We start from the raw sequence: 16,522 nt of genomic DNA, 5'->3' as shown, positions 1-16,522 counted from the left end.
GGATAGTAATTGGTGGGTTTTAAACTGGGAATGACATGGGGACTTTTTGCTTTGGAATTATCCCAGAAGTGGTAGAGGAGATAGACAGATTTGAGGGAGGTGAGGCCCCATTCTTTGAGCTAATGAATATGAGAGGTGGGGGAGAGGAGGGGTGAAGATTGCGAAGTCTTCCTAATAGTCTCCCAATTTTGTCCTTTTCTTGTACATTCCACTTTATATCCCCAGCACAAAATAATGTCATCTCTGCTTTTGTATATAGTTTGGCTCTGTTATTCTTTCATTGTAACAAAATTATCCTTTCCATATTCCATAATATACAGCAAGTCTTGGAGGAAGCTGGTTTAACTGGCTAAATTAACATCTTGGTATGAGTTTTAGAGCCATTTATCCAACTCAGTATTATTGCCTGGACATCCCAAAGGCTGCCCCAAATATAAGATGGCCAAGTATTGGTTCATACTTTTTGCATTTACTAAATTTCATGTAATGTGCTAATTGATTTTCATTGTTTCATTGAAAGAGCATGTTGAATCTGAAAAAAGAACTAGGTGTAGTGGGACTCCCTAGTTCTGTCTTGATTCCTACAGCTATGCAGTCCCAATTCTAGGGCTGGCATATTATTATCATAAACAATAAACTTTTAAAAAGATTTTTAGTAAAATACAGCTAACATGCAATATTATATTAGTTTTGAATAAGTAGCTGTCCACCCTACTTATTCAGCATTTATATACTTAAAGAAATGATCACCATGATAAGTCCAACAACTATCTGACACCATACCATGCTATCATAATATTGACTACATTCCCTAAGCTGTACATTACATCCCCATGACTTAACTTGTTTTATACCTGGAAATTTCAACCTCTCATTCCCCTTCAACTTTATCCCCCCTTTTAAAATTTTTGAATTACCCTTGACATTCAGTATTACTTTATATTAATTTCAGGGGTACAGCATAGAGGTTAGATATTTATATAATTTAACAAGTGATTCCCCTGACTAGTACCCACCTGGCACTTTACGTAGTTATTACCATATTATTGACTATATTCCTTATGCTATACTCCACATCCCCATGACTACTGTGTAACAACCAATTTGTACTTCTTAATCCCTTCCCCCTTTTTCACCCAACTCTCCAAACCCCCTCCCAATGGGCAACCTTCAAAATTTCTCAGTATCTGTGAATTTGTTTCTGTTTTATTTATTTATTTTTTCCTTTAGATTCCACATATAAGCAAAATCACATTGCGTCTGTCTTTCTCTGCCTGACATACTCCACTCAGTGCAACACCCTCCAGGTCAATCCATGCCACCACAAATGTCAAGAACCCATTCCCTTCCATGGCTGAATAACCCTCCGTTGTATATATGCACTACTTCTTCTTTATCTATTTATCCATTGACAGCCACCCAAGTTGCCTTCACATCTTGGCCATTGTAAACAATGCCCTAGTGACCATATGGATGCACATGTCCCTTTGAAGCAACATTTTGGGTTTCTTCAGATAAATACTCAGAAGTGGGATTACTGAGTCCTCCTTTGTTTCTTGTTATAGCCTTTGCTTTAAAGTCTTTTTGTGTCTGGTGTAAGTATTGCTACCTCAGCTCTTTGTTTCCATTTTCATGGAATATCTTTTTCCACCATTTTACTTTCAGTGTGTGTGTCTTTTAATCTAAAGTGTGTCTCTTGTAGGCAGGAGATGTAAGGATCTTGTTTTCTTATCCATTCAGCCACCCTCTCTTTTAATCGGAACATTTAGTCATGTACATTTAAAGTAATTGTTGATAGATATGTAATTATTCCCATTTTATTATTTATATTTTTTATCTTTTGTTTGTTTGTTTGTTTGTTTTTTGTTTTCATCTTAAAGAAGTCCCTCTAAGATTCTTTGTAATACTGGTTTGGTGGTGATGAATTCCTTTAGCTTTTTCTTGTTTGGGAATCTATTTGTCCTTCGATTCTAAATGATAGCTTTGCTGGGTACAGTAATCTTGGTTGTAGGACCGTGCTTTTCATCACTTTGAATATTTCGTGCCAATACTTTATGGCCTGCAAAGTTTCTGTTGAGAACTCAGCTGACACTCTTGTGGGAGCTCCCATGTAGGTAACTAACTGCTTTTCTCTTGCTGCTTTTAAGGTTCTTTCATTGGCTTTAAACTTTATCATTTCAATTATGATGTGTCTTGAGGTGGGCCTCTTTGGGTTCATCTTGTTTGGAACTGTATGTTCTTCCTGAGCTTGTATGTCTATTTCCTTCACCAGGTTAGGGAAATTTTCCATCATTATTTCTTCAAATAAGTTTTTAATTCCTTGTTTTTTCTCTTCTCCTTCTGGTACGCATATGATGTGAATATTAGTATGCCTGATGTTGTCCCAGAGGCCCCTTAAACTATCCTCTTTTTGTAATTCTTTTTTTCTTTTTTGCTCTTCTGATTGGGTGTTTTATGCTACCTTATCTTCCGAGTCGCTGATTTGATCCTCTGTTTCATATAATCTGTTGATTCTCTCCAATTTCTTCATTTCAATTATTGTATTGTTCACTTCTGACTGGTTGTTTTGTATGTTTTCTAGCTTCATTTTTACGTTTCCTGTCTCTTTGTTGAAGTTTTCCCTGAGATCATTGAGCATCTTTACAACCAGTGTTTTGAACTCCACATCTGATAGATTTCTCGTCTCCATTTTGTTTAGTTATTTCGTCAGGCATACTAATATTCACATCATAGGGGTACCAAAAGAGAAGAGAAAAAGCAAGGAATTGAAAACTTATTTGAAGTTTTGGAGTTTCGTTCTGTTCTTTTATTTGGGACATGTTTCTTTGTCTTCCCATTTTGGCTGCCTCCCTGTGTTGTTTCTGTGTATTAGGTAGAACTGCTGTGCCGTTTGGTCATAGCAGAGTGGCCTTATGTAGTAGGTGTCCTTTGGAGCCTAGTGACATATTCTCCTAGGTCACCTGATCCTCGTGCTCCAAGAGTGCCCTTTGTGTGGATTGTATGTGTCCTACTGTTGTACTTAAGCCTTGGTTGCTGTTTGCATGTCAGTGAAAGGTACTGGCCCTTAGGCTGATTGGTTGTGAGCATGGGCCATGACTGCAGTGGAAGAGCTGTTATGCAGGGGCTGATCCTACAGAGTAGGATTCACTTTCAAGGGCTTTGGTGCCTCCCCATTCTGCCCTTTGGGTGTGTCGTCCTTGGAAGTGGCCAGGTGATCCTTCAGCTCAGTCTGAAGCTGACCACTGGGCATGCCAACCCTGGGGCCTCCTGAGAGAGGCCATACTACAGGCCAAATTGAGCTTCAGCCTGTACCCTGCCCAGGACCACCTGGCATGAGCCACAATGCAATCTGCAGATGGCCACCATTCACGCTGGACTTGGAGGTAACTCAAGAGGTCATGCAGCGAACTGAGGCCGGCTTCTGCTATGGCCAGGCTTACGGTTGCTCAGCAAGTGGTACAGAAGAAGCTGAAGCCAGATGCTACTTGTTTGGGTTTTGTGAACATTTACGCAATTTTAGGAAAGTCTACAGCATGAGCCAAGACAGGCTATACAGAAAATTCACTGAAAGTGCCTGAAATTTTGGTGGTGTGGGGTCTCAGGGAATCACCGGAGGAGGGGGAATGTGAATGAACATGCTAGCTAGGTTAATGGAGACTCAAATATGGGAGTGTCTGCATCTGTACTCTGGGAATGGGCTCAACAACAACAATAACAAAAACAATGTATTTGCCAGCACTTTTGTCTGGGAGAAAGCAGCCACACCAACTCTTGCTCTGAAGCCAGACAACTCAGTTGCTCTCTGTATGTCCCTGGCACCTTTCAAAATTCTTCCCCGGCACTGGAGCCCAGAGTACGTGAGTCTGTCAGTGAGTAAGTCCATGCATGGACCCTTTAAGAGGAGTGCCTGGAACTCCAGTCGCTATCGTCTCACTCAGCCACAGTCTCCACTGGTTTTCACAGCCAGAAGATATGGGGACTTCTTTCTCTGGCTCTGGAACCCTTGGCTAGGGAGCCTGATGTGGAGCTGAGATCCCTTGTTCCTCTGGAGGGACATCTATAGCCAAGATATCCCTAGTGATTTTTAATAGTCACACATGGGTGTGAGATGGACGAGCTCTTTCTGTGTCTTTGCCCCACCTACCAGTCTTGAGGTGGCTTCTTTTGTATGTCCTTAGAGGTAGGACTTCAGTTCAGCTAGAATTCAGTGGAGTCTCAATGATGGTTGTTCTGTAGTTCAGTTGTAATTTTGATGTGGTTGTGAGAGGAGGCAAGCACAATGTTTACCTACTCTGCCATCTGGACTGGAAAAATATAAACGTTTTACTTTTAAGATGATGTGGTGGTTAATTTTATGTTTCTACTTGGCTAGTAATTTAATCAAACACAAATCTAGGTGTTGCTGTTAAGGTATTTTGTGGATGTGATTAACATCTACAATCAGTTGACCTTAAGTAAAGCAGCTTACCCTCAATAATGTTTGTGAGCTTCAGCCAATCATTTGAAGTACTTTAGAGCAAAAACTTGGGTTTTCCTTTTTAAAAAAGGAATTGTACTGCCAGACTATTCTATAGAAATTCTGCCTAAGTCTGCAGCCTGCAAACCTGCCCCACAGATTTCAGACTCAAGATGGCAACATCAATTCTTGCCTGGGTTTCCAGCCTGCTGGTCTGCCCTACAGATTTTGAATTTCCTAGCTCTCATAATTACGTGAGCCAAATCCTTAACATAAATCACATATTCTATTAATCTTTCTACAGAGAACCCTGATTGATACAGTTGGCTTTTAGTTTTACTTTAGCTGTTTAGTTCCAAGGATTTTGTCCCTAAGTAGGAGCATGAGGAGTGGAAATGGCAGAGATACTCCACCTGTTCCAAGGTGGCCATGGGAACCAATGATTGAAGTTTTGAATTGTGACAGTGGTCCGTGTACTTTTTGATTCCTGAATCTTCTCATTACTTTTATTATGTGACCTATCTCATTTCCTCCTGTTAGATCTAACTCTCCATTGGAAACGCAAATCCATTTTCATGTGTTCACTAAGTTACATATTTTCATGTGCTATTTGTAACAGTTGTCATTAGTTGAAGAAAGAATAAAATGACTTGAGATCTACTTAGATTTTATATAGAAAATAAGTATCTTTTTTATTTTTTTACATTTGTGTACTGCTTACATTCATAGAGTTCTAAATAATAGGTATTCAGTGTTCCAATTTCCATAAGTGACTTTTTTTTTTTTTTTTTTTTTTTTAATTTAGTGTTATATTTGCAAGGTGAAAGGTTTACAACCATCCCTGAAGAGCAACCATAGAGGCATTTTTTCCCTACTATGACTCCATCTCATTGCTACTTTCAGAATCAGGGAAAATATTTTGTACTTATTGAAGTACTGTGGGTAGTGATCCCTAAAAATGTTAGTCATTTTTCTCCAGTTAGTGCCTCACCAGGGAGGAAGTGGTGACAGTGTGGGGGAAAATTGACTATATGGATATTGTACTGATTAACATTACTGCAATAGGAGTAGACAACAGGAAGATAATTTTTAAATTACTAAATTAACTAAATGACAACCAATCAATTGAGTCATAATCTGTTCAAAGATAGCATATCCACTGATCTTCATAAATGATTCAGAATTCCTTGTCCATTATTGGTTTGTTGTTGATTTTACAGCATATTTCAGGGGCAAGTGGCATAAAGGAAAGCAAACAGTTCTGAGTTCTAATCCTGGCTCTTCCATGAGTTTTGGACACTGATTCCACATGCATTTTAGAAAATTATTATGGTGAATGACACATTTAAAGGTCTTAAAAATACAGTGATGTACCCAACTCTAATATTGAAAAGTAGAATTGAAGGGTTAAAACGTTTTAAAATTAGATCATAAAGTATAAGGTGTGATTCTGAACTTTCTTTTTTTTTTAAAAGATTTTATTGGGGAAAGGGAACAGGACTTCATTGGGGAACAGTGTATACTTCCAGGACTTTTTTCAAGTTATTGTCCTTTCAATCTTAGTTGTGGAGGGCACAGCTCAGCTCCAGGTCCAGTTGCTGTTACTAGTTGCAGGGGGCGCAGGGAGCCGAACTGGCAACCTTGTGGTTGAGAGGACTTGCTCTAACTAACTGAGCCTTTCAGGAGCTCAGCAGCAGCTCAGCTCAAGGTACCGTGTTCAATCTTAGTTGTAGGGGGCGCTGCCCACCATCCTTTGTGGGACTTGAGGAATTGAACTGGCAACCTTGTGGTTGAGAGCCCACTGGCCCATGTGGGAATCGAACCGGCAGCCTTCGGTGTTAGGAGCATGGAGCTCTAACCACCTGAGCGACCAGGCCGGCCCCTGATTCTGAACCTTACTCCCTGCTCTACTCATCATTTTCTGGAAAGAATGTATATTTTTTTAATTAAAAAAAATTGGGGTGACAACTGCCAGTAAAGTTACATAGGTTTCTGGGGTGACAACTGCCAGTAAAGTTACATAGGTTTCAGGTGTTTGTGTTTGTTGTTTTGTAAGTGGAGTCCTATGGCACAACAGAGCACATTCATCAGTAGAAGAGATACATTTCTTGCAATATGTTTATCCACCATTCCTTGTTAACCCATTCATGTAGACTATTTATGTTGTCCCATGAGCACAAAATTCTTGTGGACTTTTAGGATGCATACAAGTTCAGAGACTCAAGGCAATTCCAAGGAAGCATGTTACATCACCAACTGAGTAAGAGGGGGCACTGAAAGTGGGAGAGGGGGTACTGAAAGGGGGGCTATGCTTTCTGTTTGAACCAGAACTTGCTTCAAATGCAGAAAGAAGTCAATGGTGTTCTGTGAACACTAACAACAAAATGCTGCCCTATCTTTTCTTACTCGTGTTACTTTCCTACATTAGCCAACCACCTATGATATAAATGATATAGAGGAAAAGTGAAAGAGCAACCCATACAGCTTCATTCCTTTCAGTCCTTCCTTAATCACCAGTAAGCCTGAGGTAGAGAGTGTTGTAGGTTATGTGCAGATCAAGAACTGAATTTAAAAAAGTTCTACTGAATGATTAGAGCAAAATACATATGCACATAGGAACTCTCTCAGAATTTGGTATAATGGAGGTTGCAATAAGGACCAAATGAGATTTTGCAGCCAAAAATTGCTTCACCCCCTACCTAGCACAGAATGAGGTTCTCAAGAATGCTAAGTTAGTTTCCATCTCTCTGCTCTGATATTCTTGCTCCAGCAGAAGTACTTGTGATGATTTATGGCTCATGGTCATGCTTTAAACTTACCTTGTTTTGACTGAGCAGCATCTGTGTTTCAGAAAAGGTAATAGATCCCTGATGTCTTCTTTTTAAGCTATCAATTTTTATGTTAATGATTTTGAATATTCTGCTCAGTAGACATAGTTTACCTTTAACTGTCCGGGCATGCTTTGGATTAAGCAATGGATTAAGACAAACAGACTTACTTTAAACAATAAACTGGAATCCCACAACTTGAACTGACATTTACAACAAAGGGTAAATGAAATCCTCATTTAAACTCTAAAGGTCTTTTCTAATTTTCTTTCAATTAAAAGCATACCTGTTTTCCTGCATTGTATTCATAGGAAAAAATGAACCTTAGTATTATCAAGTCCGTTGAAATTCTTCAGAAAAAAATTTCTTTGTGTTATTGACTTTGGGGGTAATTTGTCCTTCAAACAGAGATTGAGTTAAAGAGGTTCCTTAGGAAAATGTGTGCCATTTTAGAATGTAACCTACTGCTTTGCTTTGCACTGGAAGCTCTGCACAGCCATATGTGGTAGGGTAAATTGAGAGGAGCCCAGCTGTGTTAACTTGCTTCATGAAGATCTAATGATATACCTGCTTTTTTGTTGAGAATGCTTTAGTTACCAAGAAAGAACACGATTGCGAGATGTAGGTACTCAATGTCTGTCAGCAGATGTGAATCTTTTCTAACAGGTACATAGCAGCAACCTTTTATATAGAAACCAGCAGCTCTTAAATTAAGAACAATAATATTTAGTTTATTTTTTCTATAGTCCAATTATTCTGTGATTCAAATGTTAACTCATCCTATCTTATTTTTAAGCTATAGTCAATAAAGAATCAAATTTCCCTACCATACTTAGGGCTTTGAAGGTTCTAACCTCATTTCATAGCTTGGACACCTTACTCAGAGTCCTTCTTAGGACCAGAAATCATGTTTTTGCCTTGTAAGTTGAATGATTTTGAAGGCAATATGTATATATTCCTGGTGTAAACAGGCACAATTTTTGAATAGAACTAGGTTGGAAGTAAATTTGGAGATTTGTCTAGGTTCAATTCAGATTTGCTTTCAGATTCAAAATTGACCCAATACATTCAATTTCAGAATCACTTTCTTTGTTTGCTGTGATGTAGATTAGACACTACATACCCTGAGATTTTCTTTTTCCTTTTTGAGTATGCAACTGACATTTTCCTGTTCATCTGAAGAATGAAGCAAACCTGATTAGATTTGTTCTCCATCTGGGAGCAGGAAATTAACTGTGAAAATGATTTGAATCTCTTACCTGGGGAGGGACTGTTACTGCCCTAAGTTCAATAGTTCAATTTGACAGCCTCGGCCAGATTTCTAAGACATAGTTGGGTTTAAAAAAGGGATGAAAATGAGGCTGCTTTAAATTTTATTAACTGAATTTTTATATCAGGCCAAATTCGGAGACTGTTAGATTGAAAAAAGTTGGCCTAGTAAACCTTTTAAATAGACATATATGACTAGTTTCAATGGAGAAGAAATAACAGGTTTTTGTGTATTGAGGGGAAGCCTTCAGAGCTGAGTTATTCCTTATAATTTATTTTCTTATATTTTACCCATAAGAACAGGCAGTGCACGCCAGAAGCTATGAATACATGTGTTCATAGTTTATTTTGGTAATCAAATAAAACAACACTTATTCTGACATATTTCTGTTGTGCAGAAAGATAAGTAGTCAAATATGTTAAAATATTTATATAAATAACTTTATTTTGAATTTTTATGTGCAAACAGATACTAATTTTAGAATTTTTTTCTTCTCAGATTATTTTCACATACCCATAATTAACATTGGTGATGACAATATTCCTTTGTGAAAACTTGTCACACCCTAACACACATATTTGTATTTATATATACCTTATTCTCTATATCGGTTTTTCTTTGTCTGAACCCCTTTGTCCCACACCCTGGGAATAAGATTCCTACTTTTTCCTTCATGCGCTCACACTCATACTGTTTTCTCCTCAAATCAAGTTCTTCGGTATCTGTCTAGCAGATAATAGTTAGTGAGGTTGTGGTAGCAAATGACTCTCAAGTTTCTGTCTTTTTTTTTTTTTAAGCTTTGTTTATTGCTGCTATTATATGTTCACTGGGGGTTAATTATAGTTCTATTTTATGCCATTTTCACTTAAATAGCCAAGCTGATGGGTCATTTTCTATCAGGATATTATCAAATTTTTGGCAGAGGCAAAAGGGCAGAAGTGCTTTTAAATTTTCTGCTTGGAAAATCACATACATTTTCCCTCATATTTAATAGACCAAGTCAAATCATGTGACCAAACCCAGTGTCTAATGGGCAGGGGATGTAATTCTCACCTAAAGATAGGTTTGACAGGAAGTGGTCTCAGATATTTGAAATAAATGCCAGTGAAACCACAAATAAAGTGCATTTTATATGACTCAGTATATATATGCAAACATAAGTGAGTATAAGAACATAGTAGGTGCTTAATAAATACTTGTTGAGTGAATAAGTGAATGAATATATTCATTGACAAAAATTATTATATGATATTGTTTGATATTTCTATTCTGTTACATTCTATTTCATTTTGTAAAGTGCTAACCATGACCCTCTAAATTTATTTCATGACCTGTAATTTAGAAGCAAGTGAAAGACTGTGAAAACAGTATTATTTTCAATCCTTGATTCTGATTTTCCCCCCATTAAAACATTATAAACATTTTTAAACTTCTTCTGTGTGCTAGATGTGTGTTAGCATTGGTGTTGTGAAATAATTAGTTTCATTACACATCTAAAAAGCCCAAGGTTTTTCAGATGTGTAATGAAACTCTATAGTTATTTCACAACACCTACGCAATTAATATAAAAGAAACATATGGAGATAGCTTCTATAACAAAGGTTTAAAAGCTGAGGGAGAACTGTAAAGCTTTCCCCAAGGAAGTGATGTTTAAACTAAGTCATGTTAATGCATAAGATTTTGAAACATAAGAAAGAACTGCATAAAAAAATTCTCAAAGACATACAAGTTTATGGTGAGTATGAAGAAGGCCAAGTGTTCTAAGAGAAGAGTGGTCAGAAATATTGATGGAAAGTTACCAACACATACATAACCGACTATTTTTATGTCCTAGATGTGTCAGTAATTCTACCTTTTTAAAAAGGCAAGGGAAAGGAGAGCAGGAAAGTTTCGTAAAACTTTTAAATCCAAATCGGATTTAAGATTAACAAATTCCCTCACATTATATCACATATTTATTAGATGAGCTTTTTGTGTCTTCCAAGTGTACTGGGCTGATTTTTCCTCTTTTTAAAAATTACTCCCATTTGACAATTGCCATGTACCAATTACATAGCTGTAAAATAAATTTGTCTCAATTTCCTTATCTATAAAAATAAATTCAGAATACTTAACTGCTATGTCATTTAGGAAATAATTTGGAAGCATGTAACAACAACAACAGAAAAAGCTTAATGTTTTAATCACATAAGAACTGAAAGGATAATCCAGAGCAGATAGAGTGGCCCAAGAATGTAGAGGTCAAGATCACTGTGTTCCTGTGGTTTTCCCTCATGTTATAGATAACTGCTAGGCCTTCAGTTAAAACATCCATATATCAGGCAGGAAGAAGGAGAAAGAGGCAATGAAAAATAGCCAAGCCTAGAGAAGCAATCCAAACTTTTCCAGAAATCCCCAACAGACTTAGACTCACATCTTAATGGCCATAGGTCATATTCATATTATATGGGCACTTTTAGCTGCAGAGGAGTCTGGGAAAATATTTTAAACTATGATTCTGCTACCTTGAATAAAGTTTGATTTCCTGATAATAAAGATGGGGAAAATGTTAACTTCCACATCCTGTCTCAGTATTTTGGAGGAAATCAAATGACAGTATAGGTACAGAGTTGAGTAATTTCAAATAAACATGAGCAAATAAAATATTATTTAGAAAAAGAAACACACAAACTTAAGCTTGGCTAACAAGTTGTTTCTGATATAAAAAATGCTTGAAAATTCCAACAGGCAACACAATCATTCATACACATAGGTCGTGCATTAATGTATACAGTATGTAAACATTTAATGTATATATGCCTTCATATATTATTTACAGATAATTTATACACAGTCATTCATACTTAGTTTATAACTAAGTTTCACACATGTTTATTTAGATGTACCCATGTATAATTATATATATATATATATATATATATATATATATATATACACACACACAATAAAATAACTGTGAAAAATCAGATACTGTTTTTCTTTTAATTTTATACTATTAAGGACTCAAGTTTTTCTACAATGTGATATTATTATTTTACAACTTCTCACCAAAGCCCTTAACAATTATATGGCAATTTTATATTTTCCAAGGTGAATTTCTAACTGAAAACTTGGCATATACAGATTAATCAGGGAAATGTATATATGCATTCACCACAAAATTCACAATTTGCAAAGCTCACAGAGTTCTGAAAATTTGAGTGGAGTTTAGGAGTTGGCTCTGATGGACAGAGAAAACAACACTAAAGGGAGGCATGATAATTCTCAGGTATATAGAGGCATGTTATATAGTTAAATAAAAATTATTCTATTAGTTAATAAGGACAGACAGAACATGGTATAATGTATTGAGGCTGTAGCAAAGAGTGTTTTATTAAATAATACGGAGAAAGGTGACGGAAACTTCCAGAAAGATGTCTTATTACACCTAATGGAAATATTCAAGGAACAACAGCACTAATATTTTAAAGTCTGTCTTTCTGACATAGCAGAAGAGCTAATTTATCTTTAGCCTCCCTGTACTTCTGGACATTTTATTTCAGTTTTTTTGCATTGCTATTATTTACTAGAACAATTAGCTGGAAACTTTATATTATTACACTGTAATTAAAGCAAGATAATATGCATGAAGACCCTTCCTAACCTACAAAATACTATAACAAAAGTGTAAGCAAATGCAATGACATATTACGATGATTGTACTAAAAATCCCGGGCTGGTTCAGTACTGTAGAGAGGTGGTCTTCTAAGTGTAGCTGCGGATTCCTGGGGGTCCTGAGACTATTTCAGTGGCATTATGGGGTCAAAAACTTTTCACAATACTATAGAGACATTATTTTCCTTTTTTCTTTTTATTTTATTTTATTTATTATGTCGACACTTACACTGATGGTGCAAAACAATAGTGGAGACAACTGCTGGCACTTTAGCACTCCTCAAGGCAGTGGCATCAAACTGTCCTAGAAGTCACTGTATTTTTCACTACCATATACTTGCAATAAAATAAAAAAGTCAAATAAATCAGTTTCACTTAGGAATTTCCTTTATAAAGCAGTAAATATTATAAAGTTTATTAAATACTGACACTTGAGTACATGTCTTTTAAATATTGTGTATGATAAAATTGGGGGAGGAGGGTGTCTCCTACAACATTTCTGCTGCCACGCCAAAGTTCCCAGTTTGTCTTGAGGAAAAACACTGTGCTGTGAGCTAAACTAGCTTCTTTTTTAATTGAAATTCATCTTTTCCTGAAAGAAAAACTGACAAAACTATGATATTGAGACTTACGGTTGACAGTTTCCCAAAAAAGAATGAAGTGAGACTATGACTTCCAGGAAAATCACTTATAATATCTTCCAGTGGATGTATTTGAGCTTTAAAGTGAAAATAAGAATTTTTTAAAAAACTTGTATTTGCCACCATGAGCTTGACTGCTTTCCAGTTCTTACTGACTTTTCGGATAAGATCAGGAGTGATTTTAATGAATGATTTTGTTGATTCTGCATAATGAAATGACAATGTTTGGAAGCTCTGTATAACTCAGTGAAACAATATTTTACAAATGACCGATGCAATGAGTAAAAGATCCATTTAACCTGTAAGATGGACTGAATATTTTAATATAACAGTACAAAAAGGTCATCGATATGGTTTCTTAAAGAATAGGTGCCAGGTTGGGTCTGAAACTATCACTTGTCACGTTTTGGTGAAGAATGAAAGAAAAATATCTACAATCATCTAAAAAGGTTATTAAAATATTTCTTCCACTACTTAGCTGTGTATGGCCAGGTTTCCTTCATATACTTCAACCAAAACAATAGATGGCAACAGAATGAATCCAAAAACAAATGGGAGGCTCCAGCTGTCTTTATTAAGGCAGATTTGCAAAACAATTCAATTATCTTTGTTACATTTGTTTTGGAAAATGTACGTATTGTTCTTAAATAACATGAACATCTCATGGGTTTATTACTGTTGTTGGTAAGTAGCTTAACACATAAAAAGTTAAAAATACTCCTATTTTAATTTCAAATACGGTCAACATCAATTGATGTTATCACATAAATAAATGCTCATTGGAGTATTCAGTAATTTTTAAGGCCTTCAAGTAGTCCTGAGACCAAATGCTTGTGAACCACTGCTCCAAAGAAAACGTTAACATTATATCATTATTTAATATTTAGACTTTGATCCATTTGTTACTTTTGTTTTCTTCCTTTTGTCCCATACTTTGGTTTATTCTCCAACATTTTCACCATTCAGATGAGAAGACTGTCTCCTTAAGCTTCCTGTTCTTTTTAAATCATGAAGATCCCCAAGGCCATTGTATTTCTTACTGTTTCACATTAGGTTCGTGTTTCTTTTGTTCCAGAATTGCGTGGTAAGCCAGAAACCACATGCCACGATATGCTGGTAAACCCACTCTGGGGAAAACAACAAAAGGCCCTGATTCGCAGCCCTTGCTGATGCCTTAAGCTACCAACTTGACATGACTCTACACAGACCTGGTGCTGGGAAGAGATGCACACAGTCGGCTCTCCTCAGTGGTAGCAACTGGCTCCAGCACACCCTTGGCCCGTGTCTGTGTTAGTGGTAAGTGATTTCTGTCTTTCATGGTTAAGAAAACATAATTCCATATTTTTCCTATTTTCATCCAGAACTTATCTGTGGTCATGGTGCTGACATCTCTGTCAAAAATTAGAGCCTGTTTTTTGTTTTATTTTTCACACCTCTCTTTATCTAGCAGTCAGCCATTTAGACGGACCCTGTGTGTGTGGAGACACCTGGCATTACACAAAGCTGTAAATATAGCAAATGTCTCTGCCAATTCACATAATGCACTTTGAATTTTAAAAATGACTGTTATCTGCGTTAGTTATTAGTGACAACTTTACAGAGGAATAGTTTGCCTTGCAATTCGAAGTATAATTTTTTGACTGCCACTTCCACATCCCCTGGGAGCTTGTTAGAAATGCAGAATCTCAGGCCTCACCCGACTTCATTAAAATCTGCATTTTAACAATATTTCCAGATGATTCTTGTGGACCGAAGTTTGTGAGCATTGATTTAGGGTAATTTGAGCCTTAGTGATCTCAGCTTTCTGCCTTATATTGGCAAATGCTTACTATATAAATACAGCCCTCATAAAATGTCAAAATATTCCATCTGCCTTGTTTCTTAGTTTGTCCTTAATGTTATTTTCCCCTAGTTAATTGAAATTAAGTCTCTTTTCAAATGCTGGAATGTTTCTATGTATTATCATAATTCATTTCCTTTAAAACACTGTCTATTCTCTTTTGAAGCGTCAGATTCATCACTTCAGTTCCTGGTAGATTTCTGCCTCCTTGAAATTATTGATGTATAAATTCTTTGCTCAGTGGAATGATCAGTCAGAGTTGGTACATACTTTCCGTCTCTTGATTTGGAGATTCACGTTTATGTGTTACTAAGTTAGTAAAGTGTTAGAGTGCTGTGCCTCTGAATTCTGTGAATTGTCCCCAACCCGTTGGCTATAAAGGCTAACATAATTTACTGTCATATACTTCAAGAGCTTGACAGAGAAATTGGACACTTTTTGAAAGAAGAATGCATATAAAGTGTATTAACTCATTTATAGGAGTTGAAACAAGTCCCTCTAAGGCAACTGATCTCAGTCTGACTGCACTTTAGAATTATCCAGAAGCTTTTAAGAAACCGTAGGACTGGATATCCTCCCCAGAGACTCTGGTTTAGTTCATGTAGTGTTATTTCCATGTGTCAGTATTTTAAAGACTTCTCCACATGGTGCAAACGAGGGACTGAATGGCTCCACAGAGTGGCAAAGCCAGAAATAAACATGCGCCTTGTGGGGTTCCCTACTGACAGCATTCTCTTCCCTTAAGGGGTCTACTCATCCCATGCCCTAGTACAGTGATTAAATTTGTCAGCTGGGTCCATCAAGTTTAATTACAAATCTTTAAGAATTACTGAAATGTTTGCTTTTAACCTACCTTTATGAAGACAGCAAAAAGACCAGGCAAAGACCAGGAGGTTAGACTATGAGATAAATCATACAAAGTTTAATAAATAGCTAATTTAAAGATAAATTTATATGCATCAAGCTCAAAGGAATGTAAGAATAAAATATATATGGCAGTTTCCTCAAACCTGTTCTCCAAGTAGCACAGAATGTAAATACACAACCTCAGTTGACCCTAAAGACATAAACACAAACTATCCCAGTACAATAACCTGCAGTTGTTTGAAGTTTTATATTTTCTTAAAATTTCATATCAGCTTTGCATTCATTTCATGAATATATATGTATATATTCATATATATGTATACATATATGTATATATTTTAATTAAAGTTTATCGGGGTGACAATGGTTAGCAAAGTTATATAGCTTTCATGTTTATAATTCTGTAAGGTATCATCTATATATCACATTGTGTATTCACCACCCAGAGTCAATTCTCCTTCCTTTCCATTACCATATATTTGATCCCATTTACTCTCATCTACCGTCCCTCCCCCTTATCCTCTGGTAACCACTAAACTATTGTCTATGTCTATCAGTTTTGTTTCTTTGTTTGTCTTGTTCATTTGTTGCTTTCAGTTTTATATCCCACGTGTCAGTGAAATCATATGGTTCTCGACATTTTCTGTCTGACTTACTTCACTTAGGATAATAATCTCAAGATCCATCCATGTTGTTGCAAATGGCACTATTTCATATTTTCTTATGGCAGAATCAACAGTAAGGAAATTGAATCAGTCATCCAAAACCTCCCCAAAAGCAAAAGTCCGGGACCAGATGGCTTCACTAGTGAATTATACCAAGCATTCAAAGAAGACCCAATATCTGTCCTAGTCAAACTCTTCCAAAAAATTGAAGAAGAGACAATACTCTAACTCATTTTATGAGGCCAACATTACCAAAACCTGGTAAGAATAACACAAAAAAAGAAAATTAAGACCAATATCT

The 16,522-nt window shown here is 36.4% G+C and overlaps 1 long non-coding RNA gene across 2 annotated transcripts in view; it reads left to right on the top strand.

Moving 5' to 3' along the window:
- The window catches only part of LOC141571668 (uncharacterized), a 141,598-nt gene that overhangs the window by 79,552 nt on the left and 45,524 nt on the right, over positions 1-16,522 (top strand). For both annotated transcript variants that reach the window (XR_016020299.1, XR_016020298.1), the window contains exon 2: positions 13,925-14,145. This is a non-coding gene — a long non-coding RNA (uncharacterized LOC141571668). The remainder of the gene's footprint in view (positions 1-13,924; positions 14,146-16,522) is intronic.

This window comes from Rhinolophus sinicus, chromosome 2, assembly GCF_057876585.1.
Source record: "Rhinolophus sinicus isolate RSI-liver-muscle chromosome 2, RSI-T2T, whole genome shotgun sequence".
Lineage (NCBI taxonomy): Eukaryota > Metazoa > Chordata > Mammalia > Chiroptera > Rhinolophidae > Rhinolophus > Rhinolophus sinicus.
Note: the sequence above shows the minus strand (reverse complement) of the source record. Positions and strands in the feature narration are given on the sequence as shown.